The 21,833-nt window shown below is 46.1% G+C and overlaps 1 protein-coding gene across 1 annotated transcript in view; it reads left to right on the top strand.

Moving 5' to 3' along the window:
• arhgap23b (Rho GTPase activating protein 23b) overlaps positions 1–21,833 on the top strand; it is a 322,411-nt gene that overhangs the window by 88,600 nt on the left and 211,978 nt on the right. The window lies entirely within an intron of this gene.

Here is a 21,833-nt window from a genome sequence, read left to right as displayed (position 1 = left end):
AACATTCGTGTAGCCTATATGGTCGTTTTTTAATGTGATATTACTCTCTAAACATATTTGTATTATATTTCACTCCGTTTTTATTAGCTTATGACACTGATTATCATGCTAAAAATACTGACTTTTGCGTAATGTAGCTTATTTGCGAATATCTGCTTGGTGTAAATATGATTTCGTGCAAATATATTTCAGCCTCCGGTAAAACCTACTGTCTAAATACTAGACATTATATTTTTATATATAAATGTTCGGTTTTGGTTAGCCTATGACACTTATCTTGCTAAAATATTGCCACAGATGATATTGAATACAGGTGTAAATGTTTGAAATGCTCTAAATGCGTGCGGTCTATATGGCCATCAACAGATACTCGCGCTGACGCGATCTATGGCCCATAAATAGATATTTCTCCATCCTATGGCCCATCAACAGATATATAGACTACATGCATCGTGCGTCCATACCCATTAATCGCCCATCTTTGGATAATGTATGCTAACAGTTGTTTTTATTTTTTTTGGAATGTGTCTGCATCACGGTCTCCTTCTCCAGCACCGCAGAGGGGCACGCAGGTGTCGTTCAGTTCTCAATCGAGAATGATAGTAAGTGCACAGACGTAATATTTTATTGATGAAATGTAATTGTGTTTACATCGTCATAATATACAAGTAGGGCCTACCTATTCTTGTGTGAAATTAAAAAAACTGTTGTATTTTTTTTTTATCCATGGCCATTAGTGATTGATAATGATAATACTACAGTTTCTTTGATTGTGTTATCAACAGATGTGACAATGAACATGTCCAAGCACCTGTCCCGAAGACAGGCAAACAAGCAGGCAAGCAACAGGTCCAAGTCCACCCTGTCATGGAAAACCGAGACTGATGTTGACATGGTTGCACAAGACTGCACGATTCCTGCCCGCACGGGAAACTGGACCGCAACTGACCTCTGTTGACTCACATTCGCCCATGAGTCTGTTTGTAACAGTATATACCTTTCTTTCTTTTTTTGAAAGGATGTGTTAAGTTATATTGTTAGGAAAGATTTATATTTTGAATAAATGCTTTTCTTTTTAATCAGTGAATCCTGAAAAAAGTATCACAGGTTATAAAAAAATATTAAGCAGCACAACGGTTTCCAACATTGATAATAGCTGATTATCAAATCATGACATTAGAATGATTTCTGAAGGATCATGTGACACTGAAGACTGGAGTAAGGATGCTGAAAATTCAGCTTTGATCAAATAAATAAATTATATTTTAAAGTATATTAAAATAGAAAATCATTATTTTAAATTGTAATAATATTTCATTACTGTTGTTTCTGTATTTTTGATCAAATATCAAATAAATGCAGCCTTCCAAAAATATTAAAAATGGTCCAAATGTTTGACTGGTACTATATGTTTATATATGTACGGTAGCACTGTGGTCTTGTGAGGCACAACATTTAGGAATTACAATAAAATCAGATTGAAAAACAAAACCTTTGAATCTCTTCTCATTCTCAGATTCTCCTCTCTGCTTCACAGCACCTTGATGGGGGCATTAGCCATTGGGGTAGTGTCTATTGTCTCCTCTCATTCAAATTCATGGCCATCAACACCCCTACGAATAAAGTAGTACTGGCACAAAAACTGACTTACAAAGTTTCAATCGTTATATTGTTGTTTTGTGAAAGAGTGATAAGAATGATTTTCACATCATTTTGTAGTAAACATTCTAGCCTACAAGAATGGTAACTCAAAAGTCTTGTGCCAAACTATTCAAAGGTATGTTGTAAGTAGCTGAAATAAGCACAAATGTCAGGGCATGTCAAAACATCTCAAGGGCCCCAAAAACCCCTCAGACCCCAGAGGGTTAATGAGGACAAGTTTGAGAAACGTCTCAGGTTACGCGGTGGGAACGCCCTGCGTGATTGCGTTGTGAAGCAAGTGTATAATCAGTCCAATGGAAAGACGTCATGCGTCAGGGAGAACCACAAGGGCAAAGTTTTGACCGAAGTTCTCCCACAGAAGCTCCACCACCTCGGGGTGTAGTCTCCATTCCCCGGGCCTCAGCCCCTGCCTCAACAGGATATCTGTTCTGATATACGAGACCATCAGTGTGTTGTCCGGAAGGACAGGCACATGGTGACCTCTCAGGTCTGACAGGAAGTATTGAGATTCTCGGAATACCGCCATCACTTCTAGCCAACTATGTGCCAAAAGGAAGATGGTCCTGCCAAAAACCCATTGCCGAGTGACCACTCATGATCACCCCCCACTTGTGAGGGAAGCATCCGTCGATAGCATTAAGCGTTGACAATAAGCCCCCAACACTGGGCCTGGGCGAGGAACCAAGGTTCTTCCACATGACATTCACACATGGGTGTGGAGATAAAACGTACTCGGTTACTAACGTAACCTCGGTTCTCTCTAGAGAGAGGAACGAGTACTGCGTTGTTGTAGCAACGCATTGGGGAAAATCCTTTTCCACGAGAATACTGAAGCAAAAAATTATCCTTAATTTTGTATAAATGTAAAACGCATTGCCACAGCATACAGATCTAGGCGAGACAGCTCGCGCGCCTATTGGCTGCTGTGTGGCAAATGCTTAAGCCAATCGAGCGAGCCCTTGAGTGACGTCACACCCAATGAGGGCTGCTTCGCGCCCTCCCGCGTCACGTCCCGCCGAAACGGGCGTGGCTTAGGGCTATATATTTCGCTCATAGGCTTATGAACTCTCATAAGCCTATGAGCATTGGGGAGCACCCTGTAAGACGCCGTGTATGCAGTGATCCGACACCATAGACCCAAAGCCCTGAGCTGGGGTTCATACAGTACATAATCACCTGTAGGACTCACAGATAATCCAGAAAGAGGTGGGCTCTAACCACCATCTCTCAAAAATTTACTGCACATAGCAGCTCAGCAACAATATTGCCATAAATTGACAACTGAAATTCTCAGTCTAAACGAATATGGTTAATTAAACCGATAATATCCTGGCCTGTAAGGCGGGCAGCTCAAGGTTATAAAACCTGATAAATGTAGACGGTGAGGCCCAGCCTGCCGCCATACAAATATCCTGTAAGGCAATCCCACTCGACCAAGCCCACGAAGAAGCCATGCTTCTCGTGGAGTGCGCTCTAACACCCAAAGGACATTGAATGCCTTTGGATGCGTACGCCAGAGCTATAGCGTCCACTATCCATCTGGATAGGCTTTGCTTCGAAGTGGCCAATCCCTTGAGATGCCCACTAAACGAAACGAAAAGCTGCTCTGTCTGTCTAAAAACAGACGAGCGCGACACGTAAGCTCTCAACGGCCTAACCGGGCAGAGAAAATTCTCGTCCATATTCTCCCCAGTGACCGGAAGGGCTGACAGGGAAATGACCTGCGCCCTAAACGGTGTGTTTGGGGATTTTGGAACGTAACCATGCTTAGGTTTGAGGACGACTCTGGAGTCATTAAGCCCAAATTCCATGCACAACGCGCTAAGTCCCCAACGCGCTTCACTGAAGCGAGAGCCAGGAGAAACATCGTCTTGAGCGACAGGTGTTTCATATCAATCTCCTGAAGAGGCTCAAAAGGAGGACCCTTCATGGCGTCCAGCACTGTGGAAAGGTCCCAAATGGGAACTGTGGGAGGTCTGGGGGGATTAAGTCTTTTAGCTCCTTTAAGGAACCGGACGACTAAATCGTTCCTTCCTATGGACTGGCCATGCGCTGTTTCAGAAAACGCCGCTATAGCTGCCACATATACTTTGAGCGTGGAAGGGGATCTCCCGTTGTCCAACAGCTCTTGTTAGAAGGATAAAACCTCTGTCACTCCGCAGTCTGGGGGTGACACGCCGTGAGACGTGCACCAGCCAGAGAATACTGACCACTTAGACGCATAGAGCCATCGCGTAAACGGAGCTCTAGTCTGTATGATCGTGTTCAACACTCCCTGTGGGAGGTCAGCGGATACCCGTTGATAGCCCACACGTGAAGGGACCATAGTTCCGGGTGGGGATGCCTAATCGAACCATTTGCTTGAGAAAGGAGATCCCTCCTCAGAGGCACTGGCCACGGGGCGGCAAATTAATTAATTAATCCCAGATCCCATGCATCTGCAAGTTTCTGCATCACAGCTGGGAACCAGGGTTGATTCAACCAGAGCGGCGCTACTAGCAGCACTGAGCATCCTTCCTCCCTGATTCTCTCCACCACTTGGGTCAGGCGGGAGACAGGGGGAAAAGCATAAAGAGGACGGCGCGGCCACTGATGGAACAGGGCGTCCTTGCTTTTTGAGAAAAATTCTGGACAGTGAGCGTTCTCTGGAGACGCGAACAGGTCTACCTCCGCTCTGCCGAATTTCTTCCACAACAGTTGTACTGTGTGTGGGTGCAACGACCAATCTCCTGCCGGAACACGGTTCCTGGACAGTACGTCTGGTCCCACATTCAGGTGCCCCGGCACGTGCGCCGCCCTTAGTGAAAGGAGGTTGCTGCGCGCCCATAACAGGAGGCGTTTGGTCAGCCTGTATAACGACAGGGACCTGAGGCCGCCCTGGCGATTTATGTAGGATACCACTGACATGCTGTCTGAACGTATCAGAACATGGCAGCCCACAATCAGGGGACGAAAGCGTGTGAGTCCATCCTGCGTTGGATGCGTCCGTAGACACCACCCTCAGACTTGAGGAAGTCCCCAGGCTTACACCTGAAAGGTACCAGTCTTTTGACTTCCAAGGTTTCAGAGCTGCAACGCAAGCTTGATTGACCTTGAGGCGAAGCCGACCAGTGGCCCATGCTTTGCAGGGCACCCTCCATTTGAGCCAGATCTGCAGTGGGCGCATGCACAGCAGGCCCAGCTGGAGTACTGACGATGTTGAGGCCATCAGACCTAGCATCTTTTGAAAACTCTTTAGAGGGAGTACAGCGCCGCAGCGGAATAAGCTGACAGTGCGCTGAACACACAGTGCGCGCTGTTGTGACAGCTGCGCTGTCATGGACAGCGAGTTCAGTTCCATTCCCAGAAAAGAAATATTCTGTCTGGGGGATAGCAAACTTTTTTCCCAGTTTACTGTGAGACCGAGATTCTCGAGGTGACTCACCAGTAGGGTTCTGTGTGCCACGATCTCTGAATGAGATTGGGCTAGAATGAGCCAGTCGTCCAAATAGTTCAGCACTCAAACACCCTGCAGTTTGAGGGGAGCGAGTGCTGCGTCCATGCACTTCGTAAATGAACGGGGTGCTAGAGACAAGCTGAACGGCAGGACTGTGTACTGGTATGCCTGGCCCTCGAAGGTGAATCTCAAAAATCGCCTGTGACGTGACGCAATCTGTATTTGAAAATACGTGTCTTTTTTCTGGTCGTCAGCATTCTGAACTGGCGTTTCACAAGCGCTCTGTTCAGTTGCCTCAGATCTAGTATGGGTCTGAGACCCCTGTCTTTTTTGGTTACCAGGAAGTATCTGCTGTACAGCCCCCCTTCGCTCTGAGCCTGAGATAAAGGTTCGATAGCCCCTTTTCTCAGAAGTTTCTGAATTTCGTCTCGAAGTAGGTGTGCTACATTCGAACCTACCGAAGTCTCGACGCGCAGGGCGAAACTGCAGCGAATAGCCTCCTTTTATGATGTTTATCACCCATTTTGAGACCCCGGGAAGCTTCTTCCATGCATCTGCATGTGTAGCTAGGGGCTGAGTGAAAAGCGCGCTCTGATCGACTCGTCTCTGCATTAACACTCTAGCCATTACTAGTTAGTTAACATGATCTTCACTTTAGAATACGGATCCAAATAATTAGTAGTTCCTTTAGAGGTATGTAGTAACACTTGAGTCATTACTAGTTAGTTAACATGATCTTCACTTTAGAATACGGATCCAAATAATTAATAATTCCTATAGAAGTATGCATTAACACTTGAGTCATTACTAGTTATCATGATTCCATGCTGTAGTTACTAATGAAGAGCCAACCCGAAAGGGTAGAATCATCTAATCATTCACAGGATATATATACACACACATATGTGACCGGTCACGGAAAGTAAGGACACATGTCGGTTCTGGGGCATTTTGAGTTATTCACAGATTCTGAAAGTGTAGTCTCCAAGCTTTCCAACGATGTGTAACACATGGAAATCTGATAATATTTGGAGAAGTTGTGGCCATTTGAAGGTAGGCACTCAAAAAAATTAAAAGTGGAGAAATCTGCCTCTAAAGATTGAGCAGTTCTCGCCTCTCTCTGCTGCTGGGAGTGACAATAGGGCTCATTTACATCTCATTTAGATAAGCCATACCCCCTGTAAAGCACATGGGGGAGCAAAAAGGTCAGGAAAATGTGCCATCAAAGAAAAAAAAAAGTTTGCAAACAGGTAATATATAAATAAATGTCTCTTAGCATCTACCAATAAAACTGTATAGGCAACTCTTTTGATATCAGATAGAGCCGCTAGAGCGCTGCATAATAAGTAACCACGCTGTAGGGCTGGGCGATATGGACCAAAAGTCTTATTCCAATATATTTAGGCTGAATAATCGATATATGATATATATACCGATATTTTTTACTCAAAGTGAGAGCAAATGTTCAGTGAAAGTCAAAGCCAAATATGGACTTCCCTGTATAAATTATACATTGATTCTTATTAAAGTTACTATTAAAGTTCTCAGTCAAGAGCAGTTTGTGATGTTGTTTTATTAACATTAAATGGATAGTTTCTCCCCAAATGTTTAATTGTCATCATTTACTCTCTCAAGTTGTTTTAAACCTGAATAAGTTTCTTTCTTCTGTTGAAGTTATTTGGAAGAATGTGGGTAACCAAACAGTTGATGTTCCCCAGTGACTTCTATGTATTTCCTATGGTAGTCAATGGGGACCAGCAACTGTCTGGTTGGGACAAGCGGCAGCGTTTTACTATTAGGGCTACTGTCTCTTTAAGACCTGAAAGTAACGCGTCTAATATGTACGCATAATATGACACGCAGATTTCTCTCAATTTTCTCGGTTTGCTTTCAGTTTAGACATAACCAACTTTCTTTATGTAAACCTTGAGTGTATTTGACAGTATTAGCTCAAAAAGACTCGAAAGATAACTTAGTCCAGTATCCAGGCGCTGTTATGGCTTTTAGTGCATGCGCGCGTCCGCTGTTTGTGCTCAGAAAAGCGCATTAGAACAGCGCTTCAGCAGCGAATGACATGTTTAACCGGCAAGGCTTTAAAGCACATGCAAATAATGAACTTTTGAGAACTGCAGTGTCCTGTTCCTCTGCGTAAACATTTAATGTGAGTATTTGTCGCATTGTACACTGGGCTGTTGAGACGCAGACTGCTACAAAAAGGCAGCAGCTTGCAGCAAGAATCACAGCGCAACTTTGAACTATATCGATGCGATATGGTCTAATTCCATATCCCATTTAAAAAATATATCAATATATATCGCCCAGTCCTAACACGCTGTTCCCTTGGAGGGCGGGGGCAATAACAAAAGAAACAAAAGCCGGCTTATCCAGTATGGAAATACACACAGACAATGACACGCCCCTACTGCGAGCTAGAATCTCACAAAACAAGCCGATTTCAACCTAAAAATGTACGATTTTAAATATACCAATATTGATATCTAAAACATGGAGAGGCTTCTTCGTGATCTCAACTAACAGATTCTGCAAAAAAGCGAAAATCACCAGTTTTGAAAAAAAACGCTTCTTTCTCATTTTGCTCGTAAGTTGTGCTGCCGACTTGTGTCCCTGGTTTCCGTGGCGGGTCACATATTTATATATATATATCTACATATGAGCAAAGAGACATACATAAAAACACTTTTGAGAATGTGGTGAAATGCAAAGTATTGCTGTTGTCCTTGTTCGACCACGCCCCCCCCCCGGGTAGCAATTGCGATGGAGAATATAAGGCGAGAGGTGCGGTAAACGGGTGTTGCGTCATATTCCGCTGATCGCACTTCCGGCGTCTCGTTGCGCTGCACGAGGGGTATGTATGAGTGTTTTCGCCGTGGGTTTCCATGTGGTCGACGCTAAAAGTCCTTTTTTTCTTTAATGTTTGTTTGCTAACAGTACTTTGTCGCGCTGGCGTTTGGTTGAGTGTTTGTTGCACCCACGGATGATCCGCAACCGTTGCTTTGCCGATGCGCTCAGCTGTACTGGCGAACTGCATGTGATGCCTTTGTGGGTGATTTCGGCTGTCGGCATGCGATCAAATAGAGTGGTGGCTGCCGGATAGATGATGCGTTTCGCACGATTCGGTACGTACATCTCACTTCTGCCTCCCTTTGGCCTTCATAAAGGTAATTTGGTTTTAATCATTTTGTGTGTTTTAGGAGTGTAATACATTCTGTGAGTGGGCCTGGCCTGTTTTGCTCCAATCTGCATCTTGCAGCGTCTTGATTTCGGCATGGCTTGCACCTTCAACACTGCTGTTTTGCTTTGACATTTTTGTTTTGCTTTGACATTTTTGTTTTGCTTTGACATTTTTGTTTTGCTTTAATATTTTGTTTTGCTTTGACATTTTTGTTTTGCTTTAATATTTTGTTTTGCTTTGACATTTTTGTTTTGCTTTGACATTTTTGTTTTGCTTTGACATTTTTGTTTTGCTTTAATATTTTGTTTTGCTTTAACTTTCTGTTGTGCTTTAATAATCTGAATTGCATTTATTACTGTCTCTTGTCTTTATTTTTTTGTTTTCTATTATTTTGCTTTTTCTCTCTATTATTTTTGGTCTTTAGTAAGTTAAACATTTGCTTTGTTTTCTTTAAATGCGGGTTTGGCGATCGCTTTGCGTTCGGTAACGCCTGCTTTCTGTCTTATTTAGTTTTCTTATATTAGTTTGTTTTGCAGTTATTGTTTGTTTTTGTTTTGGCTTCCTTTATTTTGCTTTATATTTGGTACAATTGGTGTTGCATTTATTAATGAGTCCTGTTATTTTGTTTTGCTTATTCTTTTATTGCAATCCGTACTTTTTGTTTGTACAGTTTTGTTTCTGTCTTCATTAATTGGTTGCAAACAGCAGAGCTTGTTGCAATAGCTCAGTGTGTTTTCCTGGATTTTGTTTAATTGATTATTTTTGGTAATTATAATTCGCTGGTTTTTGTATTTGACTGTTCGTTGATATTTCTTTTTGTATGTTGTAATCTTTCTTTTTTTTCATACTGGAGCTGGGGCCTGGAGAGGGCAGGCTGACCTTTCCCGTGTGGCTATCTCACTGTTCACCAGATTGGCGTGGAGTTGCCGTGAATCCTTTGGAGGGTGTGAGTGTGATTTGGGGCACGTGTGGTTATTCTCATTGTTACTGCGGGCATTTTTTGAAGCCCGGTCCAGCCTGCCGCCCTAGTGGTAAGCCCCAGCTCGTTTGTTGTGTGTTTTTCTTTTTGTTTGATAATTGTTTTGCAGCAGGTGGTGTTGCGTGCGGTGTGGAACCTCCTTGCTGTTATGTGTGCTTCCTTGACCGAGACAAATGTTTTTAACTATTTAATTGTTCAATAAAGATGTATACATTTTCTACAAGGTACCCATGCCTTTTGGTCATTTCCTGAGGAATCGAACCGGTGCCCCTTGGGCTTTTTCCCAGAGTTAGTTCTGGGTGGCGTAGTCGTTATCTTTTTTTTGAATCAGTAATATTATTTAGAAATTTAAGTTTCTATTACTGCTATTCGCCCTTGTAATATCTCTGATTGCCACATTTGGCGCAGTCGGCAGGGTTTTCTTTATTTTGACCTGAGGCGTGGATACCGTGTTTTTTTCTTTTTGTTTTTTTTCTTCTTTCTTTCAGAAGCAAAACAGCAGTGTTCGTTCGTGAACTTGGAACATCTCCTTTGGGTAAGATCCATCACCTACCAGAACTTTGTAGAGTTTTTTTTATGATGGAAGAGGAAATGCAGGAACTCCGAGAGCTTGTGGCTCAATTAAGAGCTGATAATGCTAAATTGAGACAGGAGCGCACACAGATTGGGTCGCCTGGTCCTAGTAATGACTCTAGTTTACCTGGTCCGTCCGTGGTTGCACCTCAACCAGTTGGGGCGGGTGCTGCATTGACTGAGCGGTTTGTTTTTATACCAAGAGACCGAAAGTGTCCAAAATTTAGCGGTAGGTCCGGGATAGGGATTAATGAGTGGGTTGAAGAGGTAGAGGCTTGTATGCGTGCTCGTCATCTATCCGTTGCAGACCAATCCTTTTTTTTGTTTGATCACTTGGAGGGGGAGGCCCGGGAAGAGATAAAGTATCGGCCCTTAGAGGAACGGGAGGACCCTGCCAAAATTATTTTGGCCCTGAAAGAAGTATATGGGTGTTCTCAATCATATGTTGCGTTGCAGGAGGCTTTCTTCTCTAGGAGGCAGCAGGATGGGGAAACCCTATTGGAGTTTTCCCTTGCTCTTATGTGCCTCCTTGAGAAGGCTAAGCAGTGTTCGCCGGATGCGATTCCAAATGCTGAGGTATTGTTGCGCGACCAATTCGTTGAACATGTTCTTGACAGTACCCTTCGTCGTGAATTGAAGCAGCTGGTCCGTCGCCAACCCACCGTTACACTTCTAGATGTTCGAGGCGAGGCCATTAGGTGGGAACGCGAGGGTATGCCCGGAGGAGCGCGAGGACGTAGCCATTCTGTCCCATTGGCACTTGGGTTTCAATATGGGGTACAAAGTGATTCGCGTTCTGGAATAGACCGTTCACCTCGACATTCGGAGGTGAGTGAACTTAGGGAAATGTTGCATTCACAGCAGCAACAGCTAACTCAGCTTACGCAAAGTATCGCTCAATTTCGAGAACAGCCTCGTCGTGGCCGACCTTTCCGTAATAATTCCGTTATATGTAGAAGGTGCCAGAAATCTGGCCATTTTGCTGCGGAGTGTGATGGGGAGCGTGTTGCTGCTCCCTTGCTGCCTCGGTCGGACATTCGGGTGCCGGAACATAGACCGTCTCGTTCAGGCTCGTTGCCGGAAAACTGATTCCCGCCGAGTTGTTGGGCCACAGCTCGGTTGGGGAATATATTGGCTCTGATTTGTTGGGTAGTGGTGGCCCTGTGTCGCAACTGATGTCTTCCTGCCCGCATCTGGTTGTCATTATGAGTGGTGTTCCTGTATCCTGTTTGGTCGACACTGGCTCCATGGTATCTACGATTACGGAAAGTTGTTTTCGGGAATCTTTTGAGCCATGGGGCCAGGATCGCCTTATGTCTTGTCATTGGCTGCAGCTGAGGGCTGCCAATGGTTTGTCTATTCCTTACATAGGTTATGTGGAATTGGATGTGGAGCTTTGTGGTAGGGTGGTCCCGAAGTGTGGTGTTCTGGTTGTCCGGGATCCACCTGGTGGCATCGGTGCTCAAGCCCCTGGGGTGCTGGGGATGAACATATTGGGCCGATGCTACCAGGAACTCTTTGGACAACATGGATCCTCTTGGTTTAAATCTCCGGCAGTGTCGCACGCTCCCAAGTCAGTTTTTCAGGCTTTACAGTTTTGTCATCAGGTAGGCATTCAGCAGTCTTTTAATGGTATAGGCAAGGTTAAGGTGCGGGGTCCTCGAGCCGCCCGCATCCCTGCGGGTGCCCTCAAATTGGTAGAAGCCACCTGTTCTGACTATTTCTCTAGTGGGGTTGCGCTTCTTGAGCCCCCAGAGTTTGGACTCCCAGTGGGACTGTTGATCTCCCCGGCCCTTGTTAAGGTGGTCAGGGGTATGGTCTATGTGCCAGTGGTCAACGTTGGGACTACTGACGCTCTCCTGTTTCCTCGTCGAGTGATTGGTACATTGTCGAGTGTGCATATTGTTAGTTTGCCTCCAGGTGTGACAGAGGTCAGGCCTGGGCTAGGGATGATTTGTTCTACCAATTCCCAAGTAGGGTCCTTAACCGTGCCAGGGCAATTGGATGCTTTGGACTTGTCCCAGTTGTCTGAGGATGAGCAAGGTAAGGTTAGGGCCCTTCTTTCGAGGTATCAGTCCGTTTTCTCCACTTTTGAGGGAGATTTGGGGTGTACAGATCTCCTGTCCCATGACATCCCTCTCCTCGATGACACTCCCGTTCGACAGCGTTACCGGCGCATACCTCCATCCGAGTACGAAGTAGTTAGGGCACACATCAATCAGCTATTGGAGACGCAAGTAATTCGAGAAAGTTGTAGTCCGTATGCTTCTCCAATTGTTCTCGTTAAGAAGAAAGACGGTAGTCTGCGCATGTGCGTGGACTACCGTCAGTTGAACTCCAAGACTCGAAAAGATGCGTTTCCATTGCCACGCATCGAGGAGTCGCTGGATACGTTAACTGGTGCCCGCTGGTTTTCCACTTTGGATTTAACCAGCGGGTATAACCAAGTCCCGGTTGCTGAGGGGGACAGGCATAAGACTGCCTTCTGCACCCCATTCGGTTTATTTGAGTGGAACCGGATGCCGTTTGGGCTCTGCAATGCCCCCAGCACGTTCCAGCGATTGATGCAACGACTGTTTGGAGACCAACAATGTCAATCTCTTCTCCTCTACTTGGATGATATTATTGTGTTTTCTTCTTCTGTCGAGCAGCACTTGGAACGGTTGGAGGTTGTTCTGGGACGGCTGGAGCGGGAGGGTCTCAAGGCCAAGCTGGATAAGTGTGTGTTTTTGCAGTCACAGGTGAGGTACTTGGGCCATGTGATCTCTGCAGAGGGCGTGGCCACTGACCCGAGTAAAACGCAGGCAGTGTCACAGTGGCGTCGTCCATCTAATGCCACGGAGTTGCGTTCCTTCCTTGGCTTTGCCAGCTATTACCGCCGTTTTGTGGAGGGGTTTGCTAAAATTGCAGCCCCTCTACATAGGCTGGCCGCAGAGTTCTCTAGTAATAAGAGCAGGCCTAAGAGGGGTATCAGGTCTGAATTTATGGATGCTTGGAGCGAGCAGTGCCAGCATTGCTTTGAGGAGCTAAAGGCGAAACTCACTACTTCACCAATTCTTGCGTATGCAGACTTCTCTCAGCCCTTCATCCTGGAGGTGGATGCCAGTCATGGGGGACTGGGAGCGGTCCTTTCACAGGAGCAGGACGGTAAGGTTAGACCCATTGCATATGCTAGTCGTAGTCTTAGGCCCACTGAGCGCAATTTGTCTAACTATAGCTCCATGAAGTTGGAGTTTTTGGCGCTCAAGTGGGCCATGACCGAGAAATTTAGAGAGTACCTGTTAGGAGGTCGGTGTGTGGTTTTTACCGATAACAACCCACTTAGCCATCTCTCTACTGCCAAGCTCGGGGCTACGGAGCAGCGCTGGGCTGCCCAGCTGGCGGGATTTGATTTTGAAATCCGTTATAGATCTGGGAAAAGTAATAAAAACGCTGATGCCCTCTCCCGGCAGAACCCTCCGGAAGTGGGGGTACTGGGAGGACTAGTTCCAGGCACGGTAGTGCCTGCATCATTGCAGCAGGTTTTGGAGGCAGGACCAATTGTAGAAGTACAACAAGCAATGATAGCTGCTTTGCCGAGTCATTCATTAATTGAAGTTGGTGCTTTGCAGATGGCGGATCCCGTTATTTCAGAGATCTTGCCTTTTTGGAGGCGGAAGGTTCGCCCGGGGCCGGAAGAACGTCTGCCAATGTCTGCCTTGGCCTTGACGTTGCTTCGACAATGGGATCGTTTGGTAGAGAAAGATGGTGTACTTTATCGTAGGGTTTATTCCCCAAATGGGGGAGAGGAAGTCCTACAGTTGCTATTGCCTACTACCTTGAAGGTTGATGTCCTTACCCAGTTGCATCAACGGCATGGGCATCAGGGTATAGAGCGTACAGGGGAACTAGTTCGGCAGCGGTGCTACTGGCCTGGTATGTCTTCTGACATTGTTTCTTGGTGTCAGGAATGTGAACGATGCCAGTCTAGTAAGGATTTACAGCCACTGGCTCAAAGTTTTATGGGTCACCTTTTGGCTTCGAGGCCAAATGAAATCGTGGCCATGGACTTTACTCTGTTGGAGCCATCCAGTTCAGGAGTTGAGAATGTTCTGGTGATTACTGATGTGTTCAGCAAATATACTCTTGCTGTTCCTACGAGGGACCAGCGGGCGGAGACGGTGGCGCAGGCCTTGGTAACCGAGTGGTTTTATAAGTTTGGTGTGCCAGGTCGTCTCCATTCTGACCAGGGGCGAAATTTCGAGTCCCTGTTGATCCGTCAGCTTTGCTCCCTGTATGATGTACAAAAATCTCGCACGACACCATACCATCCGGCCGGAAATGGCCAGTGTGAGCGCTTCAACCGGACCTTGCACAATCTATTGCGCGCATTGCCGGCCTCTAGAAAGAGAGATTGGGTGGCCTGTTTGCCCCAGGTCCTCTTTTGTTACAACACCACCCCCCATCGAGCCACTGGGGAGTCACCCCATTTTTTAATGTTTGGGCAGGAACCACGGTTGCCAGTGGATTTTCTGTTGGGTAGGGTACGGGAGCCAGTGGCTGGTAAGGTGCACGAATGGGTCCAGGAACATAAGACCAGGTTGCAAGTGGCATTTGAAGGTGCACAAGAACGTTTAAAGATCGTGGCAGAAAAGCGGAAAGTAAAACATGATCAATCTGTCCATAGTGCCCCTTTGGCGGAAGGCCAGTTGGTGTACCTTCGGGACTATGGTAACAGAGGTCGCCACAAGATCCAGGATCTTTGGAGCCCGGTAGTCTACCAGGTTGTGCACGCTCCTCCAGCAGGGGGTGCAGTTTATTCCATTGCTCCCGTTGATGAGTTGAGTAAGGTGAAGACCGTACACCGCTCGTTGCTTAAGAGTCGGGCCCATAAAGACCCTCCGAGCAGTGTCCCTTCGGGGGAGCTGGTGGAAATCCCAGAGGACTCCTCGCAGGAGGAGGAAGAGGAGGTAGATTTGGTTAGTGTGATACCTGCTGGAGGTCGGGGTGGGGCGAGCGTCGTGTTGGGGGCTGTAGTTGTGCCTTTACAAACTAGCCCTCAGTTTTCGGATACACCCCCTGATTTGGTTAGAGGCCCAGTTAATTTTGGTGAGCCGGGGCTAGACGTACACCCGCTGGTTCCTGCGGTAGTAGAGGAGCTTGAGAGAGGCGATACTTCACTAAGACGAACAGGGCGAGTAACGGCCGGTCACCATCCTAATCCTCACCATCTCCCCCGTAGAGTAGGAGCGTCGCTTTCTATTCCTTCTGTATCTAATTCTGTAGCTGCTATCTTTAGGCCTTGGAATTGAGGTCGAGTCGTCAGTTATTTCATCGTCGGGGTCGACGAGGGAAAAAAAAAAAGGGGGTAGATTGTGGTGAAATGCAAAGTATTGCTGTTGTCCTTGTTCGACCACGCCCCCCCCCCGGGTAGCAATTGCGATGGAGAATATAAGGCGAGAGGTGCGGTAAACGGGTGTTGCGTCATATTCCGCTGATCGCACTTCCGGCGTCTCGTTGCGCTGCACGAGGGGTATGTATGAGTGTTTTCGCCGTGGGTTTCCATGTGGTCGACGCTAAAAGTCCTTTTTTTCTTTAATGTTTGTTTGCTAACAGTACTTTGTCGCGCTGGCGTTTGGTTGAGTGTTTGTTGCACCCACGGATGATCCGCAACCGTTGCTTTGCCGATGCGCTCAGCTGTACTGGCGAACTGCATGTGATGCCTTTGTGGGTGATTTCGGCTGTCGGCATGCGATCAAATAGAGTGGTGGCTGCCGGATAGATGATGCGTTTCGCACGATTCGGTACGTACATCTCACTTCTGCCTCCCTTTGGCCTTCATAAAGGTAATTTGGTTTTAATCATTTTGTGTGTTTTAGGAGTGTAATACATTCTGTGAGTGGGCCTGGCCTGTTTTGCTCCAATCTGCATCTTGCAGCGTCTTGATTTCGGCATGGCTTGCACCTTCAACACTGCTGTTTTGCTTTGACATTTTTGTTTTGCTTTGACATTTTTGTTTTGCTTTGACATTTTTGTTTTGCTTTAATATTTTGTTTTGCTTTGACATTTTTGTTTTGCTTTAATATTTTGTTTTGCTTTGACATTTTTGTTTTGCTTTGACATTTTTGTTTTGCTTTGACATTTTTGTTTTGCTTTAATATTTTGTTTTGCTTTAACTTTCTGTTGTGCTTTAATAATCTGAATTGCATTTATTACTGTCTCTTGTCTTTATTTTTTTGTTTTCTATTATTTTGCTTTTTCTCTCTATTATTTTTGGTCTTTAGTAAGTTAAACATTTGCTTTGTTTTCTTTAAATGCGGGTTTGGCGATCGCTTTGCGTTCGGTAACGCCTGCTTTCTGTCTTATTTAGTTTTCTTATATTAGTTTGTTTTGCAGTTATTGTTTGTTTTTGTTTTGGCTTCCTTTATTTTGCTTTATATTTGGTACAATTGGTGTTGCATTTATTAATGAGTCCTGTTATTTTGTTTTGCTTATTCTTTTATTGCAATCCGTACTTTTTGTTTGTACAGTTTTGTTTCTGTCTTCATTAATTGGTTGCAAACAGCAGAGCTTGTTGCAATAGCTCAGTGTGTTTTCCTGGATTTTGTTTAATTGATTATTTTTGGTAATTATAATTCGCTGGTTTTTGTATTTGACTGTTCGTTGATATTTCTTTTTGTATGTTGTAATCTTTCTTTTTTTTCATACTGGAGCTGGGGCCTGGAGAGGGCAGGCTGACCTTTCCCGTGTGGCTATCTCACTGTTCACCAGATTGGCGTGGAGTTGCCGTGAATCCTTTGGAGGGTGTGAGTGTGATTTGGGGCACGTGTGGTTATTCTCATTGTTACTGCGGGCATTTTTTGAAGCCCGGTCCAGCCTGCCGCCCTAGTGGTAAGCCCCAGCTCGTTTGTTGTGTGTTTTTCTTTTTGTTTGATAATTGTTTTGCAGCAGGTGGTGTTGCGTGCGGTGTGGAACCTCCTTGCTGTTATGTGTGCTTCCTTGACCGAGACAAATGTTTTTAACTATTTAATTGTTCAATAAAGATGTATACATTTTCTACAAGGTACCCATGCCTTTTGGTCATTTCCTGAGGAATCGAACCGGTGCCCCTTGGGCTTTTTCCCAGAGTTAGTTCTGGGTGGCGTAGTCGTTATCTTTTTTTTGAATCAGTAATATTATTTAGAAATTTAAGTTTCTATTACTGCTATTCGCCCTTGTAATATCTCTGATTGCCACAAGAAGTAGGTTAAATAATAAAATAACTGGTATTTGGATGGCTGATGACTCAGTATGTTCCAGTACTCACCATGATGAGTCTAGTTATTCAAAGCCAGTCCAGAGGAATGCCAGAAAATCGGCCACAGGGTAAGTGTTCCAGACAAGTGCATTTATAAAAACAATTCTTCAAAATTATTTAGTTTATGAATAGTTCTCTAAAAGACAGCAGTGCATAGGCTAATTATTGACAGCTTTCCCAAATCATAAGTCTGCTACGCTATTACATATTTATAATTAGTGCAGGGCTCTCAAGTTGTGAAGACAAGCTAGAGTGACACATGGGGCGCGGGGCGGGGAGGGGGTTGTGATGTGTTTCATTAATAATATTATTTTTAGTGTTTTTGTGTTTATTATTGTTTTTATATTAGTGTTATTATTATTGGTGTTTCATTAATAATAATATTATTAGTGTTTTTGTTGTTATTATTAATGCTCAGACTTGCAGAAGATAATATTTGACACATGGCACTGACAATTCAACCAAATACAAAGTATGCTTTTTACCTGATGTAGCCCCCCCGTAGGGCTATGGCAGTGCTAACTACGCCACCCCTTGAATAAGACCGTTAAGAGCAAGGGGACTCTGTACAAAAGAAAACACGCACAGGCTTGGCTTAGCAAAGTAAAAATATATCTTTATTTTATCTTTTAAAATTGAGTCGCTTTTGATTGTCAATAAATGACACATAAACAATTTGACATAGGGATAAGTCATAGGAGGGTGGGCCACCAGATTACCAGCTAGACCGGGCCTAGGTTAACGCCACACGTGAGCTAAAGCACACCACTTTTATGGTAGAACAAACACTACAGACTCAGTCCACATAACCACGGCAATCATGCTCTTCGATGCACACATCACAGCACTACACTGCACAACTCAGTCCAAATGGGTGAAATACTAAGGGAACCAGGCTAGAACCCGATAAGCTAGTCTATTCGATGGGCCCGACACACTCCAAGACTATTATTCGGGGAGAGGGAGAAACAAACAACAAAAAAAAGAAGAAACCGCTAGCCGGTGGTCACAATTGGTTTACTAACACAAATCTCTTACACCCCACCGGTTAGCGGGAAAAAAAAGAAAAAGAAAAAAAAGAAACAAACCAAAAACATGTCTAAGAAAAGCAGCACCTGCACATTCATACACATTTAAACACCTTTAAACATTCAAGAGAACAGCATCCGACAATCGGATTGCTGCAGCCTCTATAAAAAACAAACAAAAGACCCAGTTGAGTGTTCTATGCACCTAAAATTCATAATCAGTCAATACATTTACATATAATTGCTCAACACACGCACACACCCTGATAAAATTACTGAGAGACAAGTCCTCTGCCATTACCCCTTTCAGCAAAGACCATGAAGCACATAACTGTATTACACGTCTTACCAAACACATAATAATCGTAGCCGTAGCATACCTGTCTGCAGTCTAGCGATTGGGTGAGTAGACAGTGTTTTGCCGCTTCACAATCTCACGGAACGCTGCCGAGCATAACAACGGAGCCCCATTACAACCAACACCATAAGCAGGAGGGATGCGCTAATGCCCAGCTAAAATAACAGCGTACCTTCTCTGTGTTCATCAGTTTAGGCACTCCAAACATGTTGTTTCGGAAGCGTGCACACATACAATCAGTAGCGCCATTGGCAAACACTCGGCAACACCTTAACTACAAACAGCACCCCAGAACACTGCTGCACCCCAACGCGTTAGCAGCTAGCTACAGTGTTTCGCTACCGGCATGAGGACCCCAGGTGCCTATATACCTGCCTGCTCTCAATTTCCAACCACTCCCACCCACATTAGCTAACGAGAAGGAGTGAAAAGCGATCAGAAGCGGTGACGGAGGGAAATGAGAGAGAGCAACATCGAATGCCTCAAACCCACAGGCTACAATCCACCCCCCCCCAATGAATCGGCGGCCCGACGATGACATCTCATGTCTGGGAATCTTCATCCTCCATTCCTGATGGATCATAATTTATGCCACTAGTCGACCGGGGTAGATGGTAAGGATTGGAATGCCGTCCTGCCGTAGACCTCGCTGAACGGCGCATGGCCACAGTATTGTCCTCAGGGACCTCAGCTGTATCTTCAATGTCAATTTCCTCCAACGTTAATGTGCCGGTTGAAGCAGGTGCAGCGTGGGGCTCTTGTTCAGCACCATACCATACGATCACGTCTCGGGCATCCTCATCCTCCCGAGGTTCTTTGGGGGTCTCCTCTTCCCGAGCTGGACCAGGGAACCCACCTGCCCCAAGCCTCAATCCCGCAGGAACGGCACGCATCTCAGAACGATGCACCTGTCGAACAGGTCCACCCGCATCTGCAGGGATCACAGTGTAGACTACTCCTGCTCCAGAAGGGCAGCGTACAACTCGATAGACCACAGAGTTCCAATAGTCCTGGATTTTATTTCTCCCAGATGGGTGGTTCCGCAGATAGATCAAATCCCCTTCTTGGAAACCAGCATCGTTCACCTGATCATTATGGCTCTGGTTCCGCCTGAGGGCCAGTTCTTCTGCTCTCTGTCTGACGTGTTCATGAGTCATCCTGACGCTTTGCTGGTGCTTTTCAACCCATTCTTCTAGGCTGTTGGTGTCTGGGACAGCCTCCCTGGCACCAAGCAAGAAATCAACTGGCAGTCTTGGATGATGGCCAAACATCAGATAATATGGGGTATGGCCTGTGGTCTGGTGGGGGGTACCATTATAGGCAAAGGTAAGCTGAGGCAGATGATGTGGCCAACGACGCTTCTCGGCCTCGGGTAGGGTACGCAACGCAGCAAGTCGTGGAGTGTACGGTTGAACCGCTCACACTGGGCATTCCCTTGAGGGTGGTACGGAGTGGTGCGGCTCTTTTGTATACCATACATCTGACACAGTTGCTGGATCAGGAGGCTCTCAAAGTTTCGTCCCCGGTCGGAATGTATACGAGCTGGGGGACCAAACCTATGGAACCATTCTTGCACCAAGGCCCTGGCAACAGTGTGTGCTTTTTGGTCTTTAGTAGGGACAGCCTGCGAGTACTTTGTGAATATATCTGTAAGGATCAGGACATTCTCTCGTCCATCACTGGCCGGCTCCAGCAGAGTAAAGTCAAGAGCTAAGATTTCATTTGGTCGAGTGGCTTGCATCGTGCTCCAATATGTACGGACTTTGGGCTGAACAGCCTTCCCCACAACGCATCGCTGGCACTGCTGACACCACTGTTCAGCATCTTTAGTCATACTGGGCCAAAAACATCGGCTCCGAAGTAGTTGGAGTGTTCTTTCCGTGCCTTGGTGTCCTTGCTCGTCATGGACACTCCGTAGGACTTCTGTTTGCAGGCACTGGGGCAGTAACAGCTGGAGAGTCTCCGGCCGTCCCCCTAGTACAGAAATCAGGCGATAAAGAACTCCTCCTTCGTCGACTAGGCTGTCCCAGTGTCGGAGCAGGGCTCTGCTGGATTTGGGTAACGCTTCACGCTCCCTTGCACCTGGCCGTCGCCCTTCCTGATAGTACTTCTTCAAGGGACCAATGACTGGGTCAGCTTCCTGAAGCGAGCTGAGATCCTGAGATGAACGCCCGGGTAAGGCCACCACCTCCCCGCATTGGCCCTCTACGGCAGGCATCGGACCAAGGCTGGTCAATGCACCCAATGCGGGGACCTCCGTCCCGAATGTGAAGCGTTCCAGATACTGACGAGAAAGAGCATCCGCATTCTGATTGCTCTTGCCTGGCCGATATTTGAGAGTAAAATTGAATGACGCCAGCTGAGAACCCCACCGCTGCTCGGTTGCGCTCTGCTTTGCCGTAAGCAGATGGCTCAGGGGATTATTATCAGTGAGTGTTGAGAAATGGTTCCCCAGCAAATATTCGCGGAACTTCTCCGTTACTGCCCACTTTACCGCAAGTAGTTCCAGCTTCATGGAGCTATAATTCTCCATATTTCTTTCAGCAGCTCTGAGTCCCCGACTGGCAAACGCGACTGGACGTACTTTCCCTTCCTGTTCTTGGGAGAGGATTGCACCAAGGCCTCCGTGACTGGCATCTACCTCCAAGATGAATGGCTTCTTAAAGTCGGCATAAGCCAGCACTGGAGCCGAGGTAAGTCGCTCCTTCAGAGACAAGAATGCTCGCTCACATCCTTCGTCCCAGGCCGATGCCAGGGGAACTGGGGGGGTCTTTTCCCTTCCTTCGAGGTCCGCTGAGTCTACCTACCAGCTGATGAAGCGGGGCTGCCAACTTTGAAAATCCCTCCACAAAGCGCCGATAATAGCTTGCGAACCCGAGGAAGGATCGTAATTCGGCCAGGTGTCCAGGGCGTCTCCACTCCTTGACCACCTCTATCTTGGCGGGATCCGTGGCAACTCCGTCAGCAGAGACCACATGCCCCAAGTAACTGACCTGGTGCTGGAAGAACTGGCATTTTGACAATTTTACTTTTAGTCCCTGTTTTTGCAGGCGGGAAAACACCTCTCCCAGCCTTTCCAGATGCTGCTGAACAGTGGTGGAAAAGACAATCACATCGTCCAGGTAAAGTAAAACAGACTGGTATCTGCAGTCGCCGAACATACGCTCCATCAAACGCTGGAACGTTCCAGGGGCATTACACAGTCCAAAGGCCATTCTATTGAACTCAAACAGGCCGAAAGGTGTGCAGAAGGCAGTCTTTGATTTATCCTGCTCCACCATTGGAACCTGATTGTATCCACTTGCGAGATCTAAGGTGGAAAACCATC

Source organism: Phoxinus phoxinus, assembly GCF_949152265.1.
Source record: "Phoxinus phoxinus genome assembly, chromosome: 21".
Taxonomy (NCBI): Eukaryota; Metazoa; Chordata; class Actinopteri; order Cypriniformes; family Leuciscidae; genus Phoxinus; species Phoxinus phoxinus.
This window is presented reverse-complemented; position numbering and strand designations above follow the sequence as displayed.